Source organism: Dermacentor andersoni, chromosome 3 (genome assembly GCF_023375885.2).
Source record: "Dermacentor andersoni chromosome 3, qqDerAnde1_hic_scaffold, whole genome shotgun sequence".
Lineage (NCBI taxonomy): Eukaryota > Metazoa > Arthropoda > Arachnida > Ixodida > Ixodidae > Dermacentor > Dermacentor andersoni.
Window position 1 is genome coordinate 134,333,872 of NC_092816.1, and position 22,649 is coordinate 134,356,520.

At 45.2% G+C, this 22,649-nt stretch overlaps 2 pseudogenes; both read left to right on the top strand.

Moving 5' to 3' along the window:
- The first annotated feature begins 9,117 nt into the window (after nt 1–9,117).
- Nucleotides 9,118–10,499, top strand: LOC140216542 (piggyBac transposable element-derived protein 3-like; annotated as a pseudogene).
- Nucleotides 10,500–12,377: 1,878 nt separating this feature from the next.
- LOC126536348 (piggyBac transposable element-derived protein 3-like) lies at nt 12,378–15,141 on the top strand (annotated as a pseudogene).
- Nucleotides 15,142–22,649: the final 7,508 nt, after the last annotated feature.

A 22,649-nucleotide genomic window follows, 5' to 3' on the forward strand; every position in this document is an offset into this window, starting at 1 on the left:
TGACTGCCGGTGAAGGTGACCGCCAGTGGAGCCCGAACTACGGCGAGGGCCAGTGTGCGCGTGTGTGATCCATGTCTAGACGACAAGAGGTGAACGCTGGCGCCTCGAGAGGTTTATAAAAACGCGCCGATCCTACACTTCACCAGTCTGCTCCGGGGACGATAAACGAACCCCGAGAAACTACCGGGCAAATAAGCTGCCGACATCACGCCCCGACACCGAACACCGCCAGCCGCCGTGGAAGCCAGCCGCCGACGTCGAGGCGCCGACTTCGAGGGTCACTTACGGGCCGCATCGGTTGGGACGGACTGCCGGCGCGCCCGGTTGACTGTATGTCGCTTTTGATTCTGTGGACTGTGGACTCTAAATATTTGCCTTCTCGATTACTGTTTAGGAATCTAGTTGGAACTGATGTTCATTGTTCATGTTGCGATTGCACATAGTAATTGTTTAACTTGTTTACACCTGTTCTTTGGAATTGTCACTTTACTGTTCCCGACTAACATATGCATATGCACTATACTTAATAACGCCAGTTTCTTTTGTTGCTGAGCAATCACATTAAATTACTGCTTTTGCTTGACTTCATCAGGCCTTTGTCTCGTTCACGACGGTAATTGGCGAAAGCCAGGCACCAGACTCCACCCCCTTATGCCACTACTCAGGAGGAGCTAACGCATCGACGCTGAGTCGTGACACAGACCTATATGTTATGCATTTATCCAGCAAGAAACATCTGGAATTTTGAAAACCATCCTCGAAATATTTCTGAATTTAAACCTTTATAAAGGCTAAGTGTATAGTTGCTGTGACGGACAAGGACTTAAAGGAAATGAACATAATTACACAACTCTTACCTGACTGTAGGATTCTATTATGTTTGTGGCATGTGCTAAAATATCTCCACTACAAAGCTGCACAACAGTTCAAATAGCCTGACAAGATTAATGTAAAAGATACAATTGCCAAGCTAGTATGTGCACATAGTGTTGACATACAGTAGAAACCCGCTGTTACGTTCTTCACTGCTGCGTTTTCTCGGCTGCTACATCGTTTTCATCTGGTCCCGGCATAGCTTCCACAGGATCCAACGTATAAGGAACCCCGCTGTTACGTAGTAGCTGTGAAAACGTTCCCGCATGATACGTCGCAACTTAGCACCCCGAACCCGCCTGGGCTAAAGTAGGCAACACGCTCCAACCGCCATTTTGGCAACCGCCAAATGCTCTCACTATCATCCCTGTGATTACGGTCACCACATGGTTGTTGGACGGGTCGACTCCTCTTCTATCGTGCTATCGTCATTGTGCATTAAGCCTCGTGAACGTCGAACTTGTGCTTAGATGGTGTCGCGCAAGCGGAAGGCACTTTCCCTTGAGGAAAAGCTGGACGCATTAAATGCAGTCGACAGGCAGCCAGCGCGGAAGAGAGTCAACATTACCAAGGACCTTGGTCTCCCACCCTCGACACTTTTAACAGCATCGTCTTGAAGCGTGCCGAGATAGAGGGGAATGGCGCGCTTTTCGGCCCGAAAGCAAAACAGGCTCGTGGCGCCAGGTATGGAAACCTCGACGAGGCTCTTCTTACCTGGTTCAAGCAAGCTCGCGCTGCCGTTGTCAACTTTGACGGCAGCATTTCGCGCGAGAAGGCGATGGACATAGCCGACAAACTGGGCATCACCGACTTTACGGTGTCCAATGGCTGGATCGACCGTTTCCGGAAGAGGCACGGCATTGCTTATAAGACGGTAAGCGGAGAAGCAGCGAGTGTCAACATGGAAGCAGTGGATGATTGGAAGGCCACCCTATCTGGAATAATTAAGGGGTATGAGCCTCGTGACATTTACAATGCCGACGAAATGGGCATCTTCTTTCGGGTGCAGCCATCTAAGTCAGTAAGCCTGAAGGGCGAAGCATGCCACGGAGGCAAATGTAGCAAAGAACGACTAACTGTACTTCTTTGCTGAAACATGGATGGCTCAGACAAGCTCAAGCCATGGATAACTGGCAAATATCAAAACCCACGGTGCTTGAAAAACACTCGCCTGCTGCCATGTCACTACCGAAGCAACAGTCGTGCATGGATGACATGTTCTTTGTTCGAAGAATTTCTTCGGTACTTTGACAACAAGATGGGTGCTCAGTACAGGAGTGTCATCCTATTTCTGGACAATTGTGCTGCCCACCCGAGAGACCCGCCATTTCTTTGGAACGTAAAGCTTGTGTTTTTACCACCAAATACGACAAGCCATTTGCAGCCGTTAGATGCCAGCGTCATAAAAAACTTGAAGCATTCTTACAGAAAGTGCATTGTCAAGCGTTGGCTTGCGCATATTGATCGTGGACAGCAGCCTGCAGCCATTTAGGTGCTTGACGCTATGCACTACGTCGCTTCAGCGTGGACTGCAGTGAGTGCGTCAACTGCGCAGCACTGCTTCACGCGGTGTGGCTTTCGCGTGGATGGTGAGATGGAAGCTGCCACGGAAGCTGAAGAGTTGCAAACTACCTGTTGTGAAGAAGAGCTAGCTGAGGCAATGAATGCGCTGGGTGCCATGGGGGTCACATACGACGACTACGTCGCCGTGGATGCTGCCGTTGTGACGTCAGAGTGTCAGAGCATCGCCGAGATCGTTGAGAACTCAGTCACGAGTGACGCCGCGGACTGCGATGACGACGAGGAGCACGAGCCGCATGATGCTGGGGAGTTGCCAAATCCTAGCTTTGGAGAAGCCGTCGCGGCTCAGGACCTCCTCCGCAGGTACATCGCACTTCACAGCGACGCTGACAGCAATGCAGCTTTCCAGGCTATTGAGGAATGTGTGGTGATTTCTAGCGAGCGAAAAAAACGGCAAGCCACCATTCTGGACTTTCTTAAGCCCTAAGCGCACTCTGTGGAAATAAACTGTCTATAGTTGAAGCTGCACTTTTTTCATTCATTTTCGGAGCTTTCCTCACTGTTGCATTTTCCCGGCTGTTGCGTTTTTTTTCCCCGGTCCGGTGAAAAACGTATGAACGGGGTTCCACTGTATATGAACAACACTTACTGAATTTGAAAGAATCCCTAAAGAATGACAGCACTCTACTGGATTATTTTTATAAAAACTGGCATAGCTGCAAAAATATGTGGGCTTATGCTTATCATTCAGATGTGTACAGTTTAGGAAATAATACTAATAATTAGATGGAAAGCCATAATCAAAGGCTAAAGAAATATTAAGACGAGAAATGCACTTAGTTGAAGCTGTGAAAGCTCTCAGACTATGCAACTTACAGGGCCCTTGCAGTCAGTCATGCGCAATATAAGGAAACCAAGTTTTGCATCGACACAAGTAAGGTGAGCGAATTTCACATGGAACTAGCTACAATATGTACGTAGTATGCTAGGGGGTTGGTTTGTAAGGAATATGAAACATTCATAAAAAATCCTGCAAATTGTTCAATGTCTGGTGATCAGCATGTTTCTGTGAACAATAAATGTTATGTAGTCACAAAGAGATTGCCAATGTGCACATGTACATTTAACATGCAGTATGGGCTGCCTTGCAGGCATATTCTAGCAGCCAGGTCAAAGCAAAATGAAAAATTTTTTGATAAAGAATCTATTCCACAACATTGGCTGAAATCTGATTTTGTGGAGACTAAAATAGATAATCCACAAGATGAAGTAAACATTTTAACTTTGAGTGCAGTGAAAAAAGCAGAGTCAAAGCATGATACATTAGAATCCAAATATAAACATGGACATGCATGTCTCATGGAAATCTTGAAAGGGGCTGCAAACACAATGGCACAGTATAGATCCCCTTGAGTCACGGCGTACACATAAGTGTACGCGATTTTGCGGATTTTTTTCCTCTCTTGGAGTTCAAATTTCCCGCGCGAAAGACGTTTGTGTAGGTTTGTATGGGCACTGGGCAAGACTACTAGCGCCATCTGTCGTTGCAATCGAGAAATGAAGTCATAAACAGCCACTTCCAAGATGGACGCCGCCACATTCTACGGGAACGCTGGTAAGTGATTTACCAAACCAAAGGTTTCTGGATTTATATTGCTATTGGGAGGCAACTGCGCGGTTTTTTATGCTTGTAAAGACGCAAGGAACACGTAGAAACCGTGAAATCTATTAGAGCTGCATTACCGCGCTAGAAAATCCAGCTCAAACTTCAGCGTACACAATTGTGTACGGCGTGCCGCTATCGGCACAAAGCGAAAGATGGCGTATCTTGTACTTGTAGTTTTTACTGATAGAATGTTTGGTGTTCCCGCATTTCAGACTTGAGAAATCATGGAAGACATCGACGAAGACTCGATGATGACTCGGCAGAAAGACTGCTGTCCAGAATTGGCGATGGGAACACGTCGGATATTGGACTTTCTGACGACGAGGAAGAAGAAGGGCATCCTAATCAATCTGTGAGTGGCGGAATGACCGTGATTGTGATTCTGTCCTGTTTCCCTGGGCAATTATAAAATAAATTTTGTTTGGCAAGCGGCCGTCACAGACAATGAAGCTGGTCCTTCCGGAGCAGCTGAGCGTCTTGATCCTCTGCTAGACCATGATGAGCAACAAAAAGACGCCGGCCGACAAAAGAGGAAAGCTGTTTGGACCAGTGCGGAATTTGAGCCGCCCGACACCACATTTCATTCTGCAGGCCGTGATGTCAGTGTTGTGATTGAACCGTGTGAGTACTTCTTCAGGTACTTTACAGAAGAACTGTTTGAAGAGATTGCACGTTGCACGAACATCTACGCGCTTCAGACTTCAGGAGCCATCCTTGGAACAACACCAGAAGAAATAAAAACGTTCTTTGGAATGTTATTGATAATGGGAACACTGAAATTCCCACGCATCTGGATGTACTGGAGTCCTGCAACGCAAATTCCAAGTGTGTCGGGAGCAATGAGCGTGAACAGATTTTTCAGGCTCCGTTCTGCACTACATGTCACTGAGCCAGACCCAGATCACACTGGAACTGACAAGTTTTGGAAAGTGCGACCGCTCCTTGATGCTGTCAGGAAGAGATGCCTTGAACTGCCTCCTACTGAAAAAAACAGCATCGATGAGCAAATGACCCCTTTTACAGGGAGAGTCGTTGCGGAGCAATTTGTCCGTAACAAACCCAACCCCGAAGGTGTGAAAGTGTTTGTTCGTTGCAGCTCCAGTGGTGTCGCGCATGACTTCGAGTTTTATCAGGGAAAAGGTACCAGCACCTCAGTGGAGCACAAGCACCTAGGGCTTGGTGGCTCCATTGTGATGAGGTTGACTCAGCACCTCCCAAAACTGCGTAACTTCAAATATTATTTTCATAACTATTTCACTTCGATAACACTCTTCAAGAACTGAAGGAAATAGGTATTTGGGCTATTGGCACCATCCGTAGCAATAGGCTGCAAGGATGTCCACTGAAGTCGAAGAAGGCCCTTAAAAAAGAGGGACGCGGCAGTATGGATGCCAGTGTCACCAAAAGTGGTGACGTCGCAGTTGTCAGGTGGCAGGACAATGGCATTGTGAATGTTGCGTCGACATTTGTGGTTGTTGGGGAGCCTACAAATGTTAAACGTTGGAGTGAGGCATCAAAGAAGCATGTCGACATACCGTGCCCTGAAATCATCAGCCAGTACAATGAATCGATGGGCGGAGTTGACAAGATGGATTTTTTGCTGTCGTTGTACCCACTAGAACAAAGAACAAGGAAGTGGCCAGTACGCGTCATCTCTCATTTCACATCATTCTCATTAGTGAATGGATGACAAGAGTACCTGGCTGACGCAAATGACAACTGCTTCCAACGCAGGAAAATTCTGGACTTGTTGGCATTTCAGAATGATGTGGGCTTGGCATTGATAATGTGCAACAAGAATGGTGCCAGGAAACGCGGTCGCCCAACAACGATGCGAAGGAGCCCCCAAGGAAGGTGCACAATGCTGAGCTGCGGCCCGTAAATGCCGTCCGGTATGACGGAATGAACCACTGGCCAGCACACACAGGCAATAGCTTTGCTCAGCGTTGCAAGCTAGAAGGCTGCAATTCAAGGACGCGAGTGCGATGCCGCAAATGCAACGTGTTCCTTTGTCTTTCAGCGACAAATGACTGCTTTTACGCATTCCATAACAAATGAGCTTTCAGTTTCCTTTTTTGAATGACATTTCTTTGCGAAATAAACAAATGCTTTGCCTCAGACTCGAAATGCAACGTTGTCTCATTTGTACTGGCTGAGTCACAATGTACACATATGTGTACGCGTGCTAAAATTCAGTAAGGAGGAAAAAAATTTTTTTTCTTTGCTTTATTTTCATTCTGGGAACATCCTCTTGTCGAAAAAGCATGTGGAATAATTTTCCCGCACTTTGCTTTAATTCGTGACTAAAGGGGATAGCAAAAATGAGCTGGAGAAAAAACTAGCTGAGTGCTCACAATCTTACAACCTATGGCACAAATAAGAAACAACTTTCTAGTTCCACTGAAACAGTACAGAGCAGTGAACAAGAAGTGAAAAGCTTGGAAGGTGATAAAAGGGTCACCATATTGCAGAGTGAGGCAGAGATGATAGCACTCCACTGTAATCTGCAGATACACATAACAGCAAGTGATTACTGCGCTGATGAATTAGAAAGTCAACAAAATGTAGATTTCCTAATTAAATAGTTTCAAATGATCACGCAATATGTCAGGCTACCACAACGCCAACTAATACTGCACAGTAAGTAACAGTGCTAACCATTCCTCTTGTAAAATTGGCTCGTGGCCAACCACGTAAGAAAACGACAGCATTTAACACAAAGCAGTCAGAAAAAAAAGATGTCTAGGTGTTACAAACAGCTCTAGTGCAGCCTCACTGTCACATGTCAAATGTAAAACAGTGTTCTCATGCAACGATGCATTTACACAGGCTATCTGTGGTTCTACTTGCAACCCTTACAAAATCACTCCCTCCAAACTAAATGCCTTGCAAGGCACATGGTAGTTGTCAGATGCAAATCGTGAATGCAGCGCAATTCTTTATTTCCCAACAATTTCCAAACACGTCTAAATTTCAGGATGTTCTGCTTGCGCAGAAGCTGAAATTCATGAAGCAGACTACCTTTGTCCAAATTCTACACATTCCAGAAGCTGGGGACTGGGTGACAGTGACAAATTATGGAGCCCCGAAGGACACCATCTTCCTGTATGATTCACTTGATCAGAATATTTTACCTAGCGCAGTTCACCAGATAACGAATATAATGCACCTCTCTTCAAACTATCTAGATGTGGATGCAAAGGCAGCCCAATGCCAAGGGAATGGCTATGACTGTGGCATTCTTGCTATTGCAAATGCATACACTATTGCATCTGGTGATGAACCATGCTCAGTTAGTTTTGACAAGTACCTAATGCGTGGGCACATTATAAGAAGTCTAGCAGATGGTCAAATGCCGCCTTTCCCTTCAACTACATTGCCAGTTCCAAGAGTCAAGCCAAAGCGGTGTCACTCTGGTAAAAAGTGAAAATCAGCCTCAAACGAGAAACATATAGAGCAACAGGACTGATAGTTGGGCGAGTTGGCATGATAACATAATTGTTGCAGCACGAAAGGACGAAGACATAGACAACATACACAGGATGATTGAGCGCTGACTCTCAATTGAAGATGTTATTGAAAAATATTGTATATAAGCGATTGCAAGATGCACAGAATCCAAAGGAACACATGGTGAGGAAAAAATATGACGGTTAACAAAGCATCAAAGTTAAAAGAAAGCAAAATTCAAACATCAAAATCTTCCAAAAAAAAAAAAAACAGAAAGGCAAAAAGTTTAATATAACAGATTAAGTAGGGTGAGCACATGTACTAAGCAGATATGCATATTCATTATCTGACAGCAGAACTGAAGCTTGGCTCATGCATGCATCTCCCATTCTTTTAATATGAAAAGTTTCGATTATTTTGAGAGTTTGGTATCTATGCCTAGAAAGGACTTCTGTATCTATCAACATGGATGTACAGCTGCATGTGTGATGCACTAGACTTCTTTGAATATTTATTGTGTTCTTTTAATCGGATATTGAGGCACCTGCCGCTCTGTCCCACATATGACTTTCCACAAGTGATTGAACTCTGCTGAACACTCCCAGTCTCACAAAGAACAAACATTGACAAGTGCTTATGTCGCAACCACATTGTCTATTATCCCACAACTCGAGCTTCCTTCTAGTGAGTGGGCAAATCCTTAACAGCTTCTCTGGAGCTGAGAACACTGTGCTTACCCCATATCTATTGGCAACATTCCTCAAACAATGCGACAACTCGTGAATGTACGGCACCACAGCAAACCTTTTTCCTTTTTGTTTACTTTCCTGTTTACTTGTACTAGCCTGATTCTTTAGCCCTTTTGAAAACTTCTCACAAGTTCTGGACAGAACATGACTGGGAAAACCAGCTTGCTTTAGCCTCTCAATCTTTTGCAAGAAACTTGGCTGTATAGCTTATGTGCACATGACTGTTTCAGCTCATCTGAGAGCTGAGTATGCTATTCCTTGTTTTAAGACTTTTGAATTACTAGAATAAAAATCAAGCAGTGGTTTCTTAGACCTAGGAATGTAACACCAACAAACATGATCCCATGGGTATGAACCCCATCGTGTTCAAGCATGAACATTTTAGCGTAGATCTAATTCCAACATTTTCTTTGAATCAGTTCAACGCCTATGTGACCCATTTGGGACCGCTGTACTTTTAAAAGTACAGCTACAATTCAATTTCTTTTTAATTGGAATATGAGTATTTCGTTTTGAGTAGTTCGCCATTCCGCTGGCAGGGGGACAGGTAACACTCCCAAATTAAGCAAGCGTGTTCGTAGCACTCCTCTGAGTATATGTCTACAATCAACTATCGCCAATCTTTATTCCCGCCAACCGAACAGGTAAGCGCTTCGTAAACTTGTTCTCCTGGCAAGAATAATCAATATTTCATAAAACCTTTTTGTAGTAGTAAGCATTAAGAGCAGTAGTAAGCATTGAGTGCTGTAAAACTTTTATATATTTCACGCTTTAAATAGTAACCTTGCTGTACTATCTATAGTACAGCGGGACTTCGTGTGTGCACAATGGCAGTCGCTCTTGCAGGCAGCCGATACTATGGATCCGGGTGTTTTCTTCGGCAAGAAACCGTTCTGTCGGCTCTGCGAAGCACTCGAGGCTGCAGCAGATATTGCTCAGAATGCTGGGGATGATGCTGATGTGATCATAATCTCTCCAGACACATCAGCAGAAACAGATGAAGAGGAAGGCGACGAAGACTGTATCGGTACTATGCCAGTGAATGATGTTTCTGGTAAGAACTTTTTTTCTGTTTAGTACGGTAGCGCCTAGTTAGGCACTTTGCGTATTCTCCTTGTTCGGCGTCAATGACCGCAACACCAACAAACACTATTTTTCTTAGTTATTTTCATCCGTAGTAGCCTCTACGGTATGTAGCGGGGCTGAAGCGGGGAGAATCGTACAGGGCTTGGAATACACGAAGGTTGGTGATTCAGTGTGGGAGGGGAGGCAGTGTGTACTGTGAATATTTGCATCAGTTTGTGCAGATGTCTCCAAGTGTACTCCGATGCACCTTCAAGGTGCAGTTCACCTTGCGCGGGAGCAGGTTCTTACCGGTGTCACGGCTTCCTGTTTTCAGTGAAACAGACTATGAGACATAGCCTTCGAAATCGTGTAAGTCCTTTACATCAAACTATTTTTTGCAGAGAAACTCGAAGTTCATTGGTATCGAAATGAAGAAGAAGATGACGAGTGCGCCCTTGCATTGAAGCGCACAAAGGTTCCTGCCTTGAACTGGACCAGGAATCAACCTGATTATACCTGGGAGAATTGAACTGACAAGGCAGCGGAGCGCAAAGCCATGTTGCGGTCTCTTTACAACGGTTATTCTCCGAGTCAAGTATTCAGCACTATTCTTGACGATCATCGGTATTCTTTTGATGTCTGGCTACCATAGGCTCCCTCGTCAGAAACGTTACTAGTGCATTGATGAAGATGTTGGAGTTCCTTATGTAGCTAAGTGCATGAGACGAAATAGGTTTCTTGAGATAAAAAAATTTTTGCACCTGGCCAACAATGACTTGATTGGGGAGAAGACTGATCGGATGTTCAAAATACAACCCCTCATGAACCTACTGAACGAGCGTTTTCAGCAGCATGGTATCTTCAACCGAAACCTTTCTATAGACAAGTGTATGGTAAAATATTTTGGACACCATCTTGCCAAACAATTTATGCGTGGCAAGTCAATTCGCTTTGGGTACAAGAACTGGATGGTGTGCAGTTCTAACGGAAAATCTCTCAACTCTGATAAGAATCCGCTGAAAACTCGCGTTGTTCTCTCTGTGCTTGAGGCAATCTCTGATCCTAGTGACCACACAGCCTTTTCGACAATTTTTTTTACAAGTCGGAATCTCCTTGTTACTCTGCGTGAAAAGGGATTTAGGGCAACAGGCACTCTTGCGAGAACCGGCATATGAAGTCCCCTCTTCCAGCTAAAAAGGAAATGGAAAAAAAGCAAAGAGGAGAATTCTTTTATTGTTTCGACCCCGTCGGTGAGGTTCTCGTAAAGTTGAAGGACAGCAGTGCTGTAACAATGGCTACGAACTACGACGGTATTGAACCCACGTCCTTTGTAAAGCAGTGGTCGTCTGGTTCACGAAAGGGTGAATGTTCCGCAACTGAAGCTGTTCAGCAGCTATAACAGCGGCATGGGAGGCGTAGACCTCTTAGATCAAGCCGTAAACAACTATAGAGTTCGTATTCGCGGCAAAAAGTGGCGGTGGCCTTTGTTTACGCAAATGCTAAACGTAGCCGTGGTGAATGCATGGAAAATTTATCAAGTGGTTGCAGATGAGCCAATCGACCTCCTTGCATTTCAAAGAAATGTCACGAAATATTACCTGCATCTCAGCACAAAACCTAACGCCACTCGAAAACGGCCAGCCTCCATCACAGGTGACACTGCACTTGACAAGGGAGGCCACTTTCCAAACAAATTAGAAAAGCAGCTGCGGTGCCAATATTGCCACAAAAGGTCATTGTGGGCATGTGTGAAGTGCAATGTAACACTTTGTTTGAAACACGAGTGCTTCAACAAGTTTCATGCACCTAAGTAACAGCATGGAGCAAGTGTTTGTTTTGCAATGGGAAGAACTCAGCGTACTATAAAAAGTAGACCTCTGTAAGTTTTGAAGGAATAAAGATATTTTCTTGATACTGAAGGAATTTCCTCTATCCTTTAAAGAGACATCGTACACCAAAAATAAACAGAATTGGTCGTGTAGATTTTTCTTGGTCCCTGATGGGTTTAAGACCCTTTCTGCATTTCACTCGTAATTAAACAGGGACATTAGAATTAGATGAGTGCTAGATGTTCATGTTTTAAACCAATTGTGTTCAAACATGAACATCAAGCGCACATCTAAGAAAAGGATGGTTCACATCTAGCAAAACATCTGCATTACATTGACAATGTGACTATTTTTCTGATATTCAAGCCTCAATTAAATATTAGGCAGCACTTCATGAATGCACTGGCACAAACAGTGCTTCTCCTTTACACTGGAGGCACTGAAGAAAACATACAGTTGGCTTTTCTTTGTTTTAAATGTATCTTAATTCAGCCATGCTCATTATTCCGATAAGCTAACATGCTTCAAAACAATTATTATGAATGAGGTGATGTATTAAATATAACTGGAAGATGTTGCTAAATGTATAGCATCTTGTGATAAGTTGTGCACAACAATTAAGCTGTACACTGAAGCTATACATACAAAAGTACTTTAAAAAATTTAAATTATGGGGTTTGATGTGCCAAAACCACTTTCTAATTATGAGGCACGCCATAGTGGAGTACTCCGGAAATTTTGACCACCTGGGGTTCTTTAATGTGCACCTAAATGTAAGTACACGGGTGCTTTCGCATTTCGGCCCCATCGGAATGCAGCCGCCGTGGCCGGGATTCGATCCTGCGACCGCGTGCTCAGCAGCCCAACACTATAGCCACTGAGCAACCACGGCGGGTGTTGAAAAATTTCAAGAACAGTAGTCTTTCAGGGTGCAACCTTTATCTCAGCTGACATTTTGTTGTTTATCTCAAAGATTTTGGCTTGCTCATTTTCTAGCTGTGATAACAATGTGATGTGCTAGAAGCACTGGCTCTTGTAATTTTCTGCCAATGTCTTCAAGGTTTTATAAGCAATTTCATTCTTTTACATATTTTAACTCCACTCCCTTAGCAAGTACGAAGCGGTACTTGCTGCTCTCAGTACTTTGAAAGCTAATGCAGGCAGGTCAGCATGCCAACTGCTGTTACTGGTGGAGATAAATTAACCTCTTATGACCTGTTGTCGCGATTTCGCATCATACCGGTTTTAAGCCGCACCACCAGAAGAAAACATCTGTAGCCGCTACCCCTGCGCTCAGAGGGAATCCACAGATGTCTGGCAACACGTGGAAAAGGCAGCGCCATCTATCGTCGATTCAGTAAAGAGCTGACGGCTGCCATTTCTCCAGTTGATGCCGACGAAGAACATTTCTCACTATCCATCCATTGACATCCGTCTCCATTCAAGGTATGTAAGTTTTTTGAATATAAAAAAATTTTGCATGATAGGCACTTGGTTGAATAATGCACGCAGATCACGTAAATAATTTGTTTTTGAAGATTAGTTGTTTTTTCAAGCGTGTGTCGCTTTGTCGCGTTTTCGCATCAACAGGCTGTAGCGTCCCGATTTGTGCACAACTTCGTCTTCCTCGGCATGTGGTCAAAAAACTAGTAATTTTTGTTTTTTGCAGTTATTCGGTGCTTTTTGTTCGTGATGGACACCAGAAGGTTCTACGGGATCAGGGTTCCACCCGTTGAAGAAAGCGAAGATAGCTGCCTCAGCGACAGCGATTCGGAATACAGCCCTGACACAGTACATGCTGCCCCATCAGATCAATCTGGGCAGTCTGGGAGCGACACAGGTGCGCAATTTTTTGTTTGTTGGGCGAGTTGCATTCGGCTGCAATGTGAAACGCCGTCAGCGTTCTTTCGTGTTGTATTGCAGTGGCGCGTCTTTTTCTTTTGAAGCCAAAAGCTTCACTACGATAGTCAACACCGCGTTTGTCGGAGCACGAGTGACGTCACGCACTGCGCAGGCTACTGCCCATGTGCGCCGTCGCTTCTCCGCGCCACCGTTTGACCTTTCGCCGCAGCCGTGCGCATTTGAAAGGAGGGGTATATAAGGCGCGCTTGCCCATAGAACAGGCGCACGCTGCCGCGCGCTATGCGTCATCGTTTGACGTTCGCCGCAAGCGCGTGTTTATCGCGGATCACCGCAGCTTTTCGCTTCGAGATATCCAGGCCCTTAGCTAAGCCCCAGCCAATTTTTTCAAGCCAAGGTTTTTGTGGCTTCTCAAATGTGGTTTGCGACCTCGCAGTGATTTCTTTTTCTTTTTTTGTTTGCAGATGAAGAAGGTGAAACGGAAGAGCCGTCAACGTCAAGCGCAAGAAGTTTCCTCTGGAAGCAAGTGAACCATCCGCGGACATGCCACCCTCAATGGGAAGACGGTCTTCCAGACCCTCCAGATGAGCCGAAAGCTCCCATTGCGTACTTCCGGTATTTTTTTGACGACAAGCTTCTTGAGGAGATTACAGACCAGTCCAATCTCTATGCAGTGCAGAAGAATGCCAACAAAGCATTGTGCCTAACACGCGCTGAACTGGAGCAGTTTCTTGGGGCCACAATGTATATGTCCATATACAGGCTTCCGCGATCGCGCATGTACTGGAACCGCGAGATGCGAGTAGAAAAAGTGGCAGAAGTTATGTCACGTGACAGGTGGCAAGCGATAAAGAACAGCCTTCATTTCAACGACAACAATCTCCTACAAGCAAATGCTGGCAAAGACAGGCTCTTCAAAATTCGACCACTCATTGACAATCTGCTGCTCAAATTTCAAATCCTTCCAAAGTCACAGATGCTGGTGGTCGACGAGCAAATTGTGCCGTTCAAAGGCCGCTCCTCACTCAAGCAGTACGTCCCTAGCAAGCCTCACAAGTGGGGCTACAAGATTTTTGTACTTTGCGACACCCACGGACTTGTCTCTGACTTCTCTATATACACAGGGGACATCCGCCCTGTTCCTGGATTACCTGACCTTGGAGCAAGCTCTAATGTTGTGCTCGAGCTTTCGCGCTCCATCCCAGAGAACAAGAGCTACTTGCTCTTTTTTGACAACTGGTTCACATCCATAAAACTGCTGGTAAATTTGCATCAGCGTGGTATTCCAGCAATGGGAACTGCACGCGCAAACAGAATTTCTGGATGCCGACTGCCCAGCGATGCAGAAATGAAGAAGAACGGTAGAGGAAGCCACGTGGAGAGGCAGGCTACTATTGAAGGGGTCGAAGTCCGAGTAGTGAAGTGGTACGACAGCCGGGGAGTGAATATTGCTAGCACATTCGGGAGTGCCCAGCCTCTAGGAAGCTGCCAGCGGTATGACCGCAAAAAGAAAGAAAGATGTGAAGTTGAGCAGCCAGCCATTGTGAAGGCTTACAACACTTTTATGGGTGGAGTCGACCTTCTCGATGGGCTCATGGCGTACTACAGAATTTTTCTGAAGTCGAAGAAATTCTACCTGCGATTTTTTTTTCATTTTGTGGACATGGCTGTTGTGAGCAGCTGGCTGCTCTACCGGAGGGATTGTGATGCTCTAGGAATCCCAAAGAAACATCAACTGGATCTTGTAGCGTTCAAGGCTTCTCTAGCCAGCTGCCTGTGCAATCAAAACAAGGACGTGATGAAGAAGAGGGGCCGGCCGTCTCTTTCCGTGGAAGGAGAGCTTGAGAAGAAGAAAAGAAGAGGACCAGCAGCTCCAACACCTAATGCTGAAGTCCGTCAAGACAATGTTGGCCACTGGCCTGAAGTGTCGCAGCAACGACAACGATGCAAGATGCCTGGCTGCAAAGGCCAACCTGTTTCCTTCTGCACAAAGTGCAAAGTTCATCTGTGTATAAAACAAAGTTCAAATTGTTTCATTTCTTTTCATAAGAACTGAGATACAAATGTGCTAAACTCAAAGAAATGAGCTCTCAAGTGTGTTTGAAAATAAACATTTTTTGATCCATTACGACCTGTTGTCGCGTTTTCGCGACATAGCTGTAACTTTCTTCCTAAAACCCCGACACGCATAAAAGTTGCTGTGTAACTTCCTCATAACCAGAACATAAAAAGCCACAGCAAAAATAATTTTTTTATGCAGTATGCTAAATTCAGGCTAGAAGAGGTTAATGCAAAAATTACATTTGCTAATTTTTATCAAGAGAAATATCCATTCTTACTGGGAAATAGATTGGACTAATTCAATCATACCAGACTGGCATCAATTGCAATCAGCTGTTTAACACAGCCTGCATTACTTTCACAGTACTGAAAGCCTCTCGGCGAAGCCTGACCGCTACAGCGCGCATTCTCAGGTGGCGGATAGAGAAACGTTCCATAATATGAAGTTGCATAAAGCTTCTTTACTTTATGGGGCAGGCATTTATAAGGCAGGCATTTATTCCCGCAGACCAATAGGCACTTATAGTGGTTCACAACAATGTTCATGTTTACTGTGGCCTATCTGTGGCCTTCGCTTTTAACAATTTTTGAATGAAGCCACTGCTGATACCTTCTGCAATGATGCCATGATTGTAGCACTCTGCTGCTGAGCACATAGTCGCATATTTCATTCTTAGCTATGGTTTGGGGGGACATAGGAGGAGGGTGATTCAGTGGTGAAAATCCAGAGTCTATAACTATGGTGTCTCTCACAGTCCTAGGGCAGTTTTTATGGAACATAAAAGCATTCATGGTTATAAAGCTTCGTGCAAGTGAAATATGGTGATGAGGGTAAATGAGTTCACATCTTTTTTTGCCACGATGAAAATAAATGGAGTTGTGACCTGTATGGTGGCAACAGCTACCCATTTTCAGTTGATTAGATGTACCGAATAAATTTTGTAAGATGCAAGATTCTTGCATTAGGTAATACTTACATAGAACAGAAGAACACCATCAATACTACGACTCAAAGTCTCTCTCAAAAAGTATTTCCTAATTTAGTGAGTTTGCTTGCAACTTGCCTTTTCTGTAGGCATGTTTTTTTACAGGTTAATGCCTCAATCTTGCTCTCTCTTAAGCTAAAACAAAGCGCCTCATTTCAATTTGATCTTTTGATCCAGGCAGTCATCATCTGACACTGTGTGGAGTGTTCAGCAGCAAACAGCAAGCACATGCCTGCCTTGCTCAAAGAGTGGGCCAGCATCATTTCTATGCCAGCAAGAACATAAATGCTGAAAATAAACATTTCCTGCCAAAATGTGTAGTTGTTTTTGTAGTGTAAGCTTGAATTAACAAGCTTTATTTGCTTCCTCATTTAGGTTTGTAGGGAGCCTCCTCCGCTCCATTATCAATGCTACAATATCATTGTCAATGACATTTAACACATATTGTGACTAAAAAAAAATGAAGGATAACTAAAGCAAGAACAGAATTAATAAAACAACAATATCAAATGCAAAATTTATATAATTTTTCTCAATACATTCTCTTTATCTTCGCATAAACTGTGGCATCACACACTGCGGGCACCTTCGCCAACAACCTTCGCATTTCACCAGTGCCGATTCTAGCTTCCCTTATGCTCAACTGCAATGTTTTGAACGTCAGGCCATGTTCAAGTGAAAATTAGTTTGCGGTGGGCATGTGGGTCTCAGTTTCTCTGCCTGAATAATGGGTCAATTATAATTGCCTTGAGGAGAACATTTAAGCAGAAAAAGCTTGGTGGATGAGGAAGAGCAGTGGCTAGGATAAAACATTTCAGGAGTTCTATGTAATAAGGATACCAAAGTAATATGACTAATTTAACAAGAATATGAGGCCATTATAATGCTAGGGTAAACAGACTGGCCAGTCACATATTGAATTTTCAAATATTGTAAGTAACCTAGAACACCTTGCATGACTGCTGCATTTAAGAAAAAAAAAAGTAGCATTGTCCTAAAAAGACTGCTTTTTTGCGCACTCTGTATCCACTCAACCCCTATTTCAATCAATTTCGTGCAAGTACAATTAGACCTCGATATATTGAACTTTAATGTAACAAATTGTTTTACTTTGCAGAACTTATTTGGTGTGCATATAGAATGAAATCTTCAATTCATTGAATTCTGTTTATCTGCAATTTCAATTTAATGGAATCATAAATTCTTCTAAAATTTAAATAAGCATATGTGTTGCATTTAAACTATACATTCTATGGACGTCCAAGCATGTTTCGGGAGTAAAGCTTCACTATTTCCTTCCTAAGTGTATTCGACTTCGGGATAAAATTCTGCAACAGTTATAAAATTACCACAGGCAACAAGCGGCTGAATGTGAGGTATCTGGTACAGACAGAAAGGGCAACTTACAAATCACAATAGCACACATTCAGGCGAATATGTAAACAGGCGAAATAAGCAGGGAACAAAAACAACACAGCACTGCTTTCGCATGTCTCAACTCCTCAGAGTTTTGTCAGAGTTGCTGCAAGCATGCATCCGTACATAACACGGGCTCCCAGCATGCGCTGGCCAATACTTCGAGATGACGCTTACATGACCACTAGGGGAGATTATAGCAGTTGTTTCTGCTCTGATCGTATAGTGTTCGAGTGACGTCCCATCAACACAAGTACTACTTGCAAAAGGGGCGACGACCTTCCACTACTCTAGAACATCAAAATCACAAAGACTGCTTGCACATGTACTAACCAGCCAAACAAACTAACCACGGCTGCGATTAAGACCACTTATATTCAACATATAATGCAGAAACACCTCGAAAAAATTTCACCATGTTTTACAGTCGCTCACAACTAATGTCCAAAGTGCACTAGTGCCGCCTTTTAAAACTCCCAATGGGAGCCAAGCCAAATGAGCATTAGTTGGCTATTTGGGTGAGCACAGCGAGGCTGTTACAGCAACCCAGTGAACGCAACGCACCCGCTCGAACGACCGGGTGCACGCAACGCCGGCCCCAGCAAGAATCTGACTAGATGATTAGTGCATGCACACTAGATTTCAACCTTTTTCAATATATTAAATATGACCTCTAACCATTTAGCACATCATATGCGTGCAATGCACCAATCACAGACTCGAATGAAGTAGAAAAGAGAGCAAGTACGAGTGAGGGGGACAGCACAAAGAACAATGAGTGTCGCTACCTTATAAACTTTCATCGAAGGACCTTAGTTTCGGCAGGGGCACACTCCATAGTATGCACTGCATCATTCTAAGGTTATATTCACATGCAGAAACGACAACCAGGTCTATCGAGATATAAGAATTGGACCAGGACACAGCCTTTGTGCAGTATCCATGTAAAGGATTTGATTCCAGTGCCACCACCGTGAACGTCTGCACAAGCGGATGTTTATGTTTGCAGCGCCGGCCTCCTCAGCACGGAAGGCACGTACAATAAAGGATCAGTTTCACCGCAGCTCGGCTGCTCAGCCGTTGCACCCAAAAGTTCGCTCTCTTCTCTCTGCGTGCGTCTGTCTACAGCGGACGCATTTCACGCCCGTATAGCTTGGTAACCCGAACGTAGCGAGCACACACAACGGAAGACGAAACGAACGCTACAGCGTCCAGCAATGACGCCCCAGCTCCTCAGCCTCAGTCAACAGTTGTAGCTTACATCCCTGCCCCATCACAGCCATGGATGCCACTTACAATGCCCAGGTGCAGCTGCCACCATTTTGGCCAAAGAATCCTGCCGTGTGGTTCATGCAAGTAGAAACCCTCTTCGATCTGCGCTGCATAACATTGCAACGCGTGATGTACCTGCACGTTGTCTGAGCACTTTCCTCCAAGGTGGCTCATGAGTTCGACGCCCTGACAGCCCTACATCCGGCCGCACCTTACGACCATTTCAAGGCCACAGTGCTCCCACGCAAAACAGTGTTGGAGAGAAGCCGTTTGCAGCAACTCTTCAACACGGAAGAACTTGGCGATCGCTGACCGTCGCAGCTATTACATCAGATGCAACAGCTACTCAGCGACTGTACCCAAGACTCCGAGAGCCCTATATTGAGTGAGCTTTTTCTGCAGCGTTTGCCTCAGACACATCGTGGTTTTGGTAGCTGTGGATGATATGCCTTTTGACAAACTGGCAGAGCTCGCGGACCCTGTCAACGACTACTCTGGCACAAGCTCCGCGGTGTCCTCAATCACTGTCACATCAGACCTCAAGGCCCGACAATCTCGCCTCGAGGAGAAAATTGACCGGCTGATGGACACCATGACAGCAATGCAGATGAGCCGAGGAGAAAATTGACCGGCTGATGGACACCATGACAGCAATGCAGATGGGCACACCTGTCGCTCTCGATTGGCTAAGGGTGGCTCATGTTTGCATTCCCATTCCTGGCTGAGACATACTTCCGATGGCTGCTGCTGGTACCACACCAGGTTCAGCGTCAGCGCTGCCAAGTGTTGACAGCCTTGTTGCTGGCAGGAAAACATAGAAGCAAGTCACTAATGGCGGCGCGTGGCTCAACCGCTACATGAAGCTGCCTCTTCTAAATCACAGACAGGACCACAGGACATCACTTTCTAGTGGACATTGGTGCAGAGGCGTCATTTCCGCCTTCCGCCTCGACCGGCAACATTGTCCGAGGGCTGCGCTTTTGCAAGCTATGAATACATCCACAATCGCAACATATGGCTAACACTCACTGACCATTTACTTGGGCCTGAGTCGCATATTTCGGTGGATTTTCATTCTCGCAGACGTGCGCTTCGCCATACTAGGTGCGGACATTCTTATCAATTTCGGTTTGAATGTGAATCTCCGCTCTCGTCAACTTGTGGACTGTACCTTGTGACCAGCGTCTCCATGCAAGGTATCCTCACACCTCTGTCCGCTTCAACGCAAGCAGCTCTGCATTCTCCAACATCTAAATTTGCCTCAACCCTCAGTGACTTTCCTGAACTTAGCAAACCTAGCAACCTGGAACTTCCGGTGCAACACACTGTGACTCACCACATTGTCACCTCTAGTCCTCCAGTGTCCTGCAAGCCACAACACCTTGCTGGAGAGTGCCTCGCCACAGCTCCCAGAGAATTTGACCACATGCTGCAGTTAGGCATCATCTGCCCTTCGTCAAGCAGCTGGTCATCTGCCCTGCACATGGTGCCCAAGCATGACCTCGAAGATTGGTGCCTTTGTGGAGACTACTGTGCGTTGAATGCTCGCACTGCCCCCGACCGATACCCGCTTCCACACATTCACGACTTTGCTACCACTCTTGCTGGAACAACCATATTTAGCAAGATTCACCTAGTCAAGGCATATCATTAAATTCCTGTGGAACCAGCGGACATAGCGAAGACTGCCATCACGACACCTTTTGGCCCATTTGAGTACGTCCGCATGCCTTTCGGGTCACGAAATGCCGGCCAAAATTTTAAACACTTCCTTAATGAAGTCACACGGGATCTGGACTTCGTTGTTGCCTATCTTGATGATCTGCTGGTGGCAAGTTCTTCACCAGAGCAGCACACTGGCCATCTGTGGTTGCTGTGTTCGCAGATCCAGGAGCCTGGCTTGACTATCAACACAGACAAATGTGGCTTTGGTGTTCACAACGTCGAATTGCTCGGACACCTTGTCACACATGAGGGAATCAAGCCATTCGACAGAAAGGTTCAAGCTTTGCGGAATCTTCCACGCCCAACGCTGCTTCGCAAGCTCCACGAATTTCTCGGGCTTCTGAAGCTCCACTGTCAGTTCCTGCTTAATATAGCCCGCATCATTCTACTTCTGACTGACATGCTGAAGGCTCCAGAGGCACCATCTGCAATCTTGGAGTGGACATATGAAGCAGATGCAGCCTTCCAAGAAGCCAAGAATGTTCTGGCACACGCCACCCTCCTAGAGCATCCCCTAACGGACGCACCCACGCGGCTCATCACCAATGCTTCCTCCAGTGCCGTTGGTACAGTTCTGCAGCAATTTCAGCGGAATGGGGAGCCCTGTAGGATGGATGGATGGAAGGTAGGAGCATCCCCTTTGAAACGGGATGATGGCAGTTGCCACCATGCTCAGCTTTTTATTTTGCCTTCTATTTCTGTTTACCTGTGTTGTGAGTTATTAAAATTCACGATTTTCTTTAAATACGTCTTCCTACCCTCTTAACCTTATGTCACCTCTCTGCTTTTGAGCCACCAACCCTCCAATCGCCTTTTGCTAATTTCCACCGCATATTTATTTACATGCCTATTGTTATCTCTGAACCCTAGTGCCTCAGGAAGCGTGACTGTGGCCGAATCGACATCGGCATCACATTTTAGTATGAGGTGTTCCATTGTTTCTACATATTTACCACACGCAGTACATGTGTCTTCTTCATTAAGTTTATTTTTATAGCTCCACGTTCTAAGACATCCTGACCTAGCTTCAAATAGTAGGGCACTGCCTCTTGAGTTATCATAAAATGCTTCCTGCCTGATATGCTGTTTCCAGTATCGATATAGTTCCACACTACGCTTCTTTTCCATTGAATTTATACAATTTGTACTTTCCGCATTTTTAACCTGTCATTTAATGCTCTGTCTTTCTTCGTCCTCGTGTCTGGCATACTTACTGGTTAGCTTCCTAGTTCTTTTCAGCCATTGTGAGTCAATGCTATTTCTGTATAGGTATTTGAATACCTTAGCTGCCCACTTGATATCGTCCAATTTCCTCAGACGTTTTTCATATAGGATTTTACTCTGAGCTTCCCGTGCTTCGAACGATGCCCAGCCCATATCCCCCTGTACTGCTTCATTTGTGGTTTTCCCGTGGGCACCTAGTGCTAATCTTCCCACAGCTCTCTGATTTACTTCGTCTCGACTGAACCTCAGCCCTTATACACAGGACCGCATTCCCGAAAGTATAAGCCCCGGCACCATTACTCCCTTCCAAATACATCTCAGTACCTCATACCTGTTGTACCCCCCCAATGCCCTGTTTCATTATCCTGTCATCTCTTCGCCCTTTTGCTATGAGATACTGTTCGTGCTTTACCGTATACATCTGCCCTTTGTTTATCCATACCCCGAGATATTTGTATTCGGCCACTCGGGGTATTTCATGGCCTTGTATTGTAAGCTCCTAATCAGTTGTATCGTTGAAAAACATCCCACCGGACTTAGCTGCACTAAAACTGAAATCTAAACTGTCTCCTTCGCCTCCACAGTAATTAACCAGAGTTTGCAAATCTTCCTGGCTATCTGCTAACAGTACAATATTGTCCGCATACATTAAACCCGATAGTCGTTGCTCAACAACCTTTCCGCCTAATCTGTACGACAGATTATAGATTATTGTAGAGGATCCGATTCCAGCGCCACCGCCGTGAATGTCTGTGCAACGAGCGGATGTTTTGTTTGCAGAGCCGGCCTCCTCGGCGCTGAAGGCACGTACAATAAAAAATCAGTTTCACCGCCGCTCGGCTTCTCAGCGGCTGCAGCGGTGCTGGTCGGCTGCTTCACGCTATTATCACTTCGGCGTAGTACGCGCAAGAAGTGCGCAACTATGAGACAACAATAATTAGAAATGTTGGTC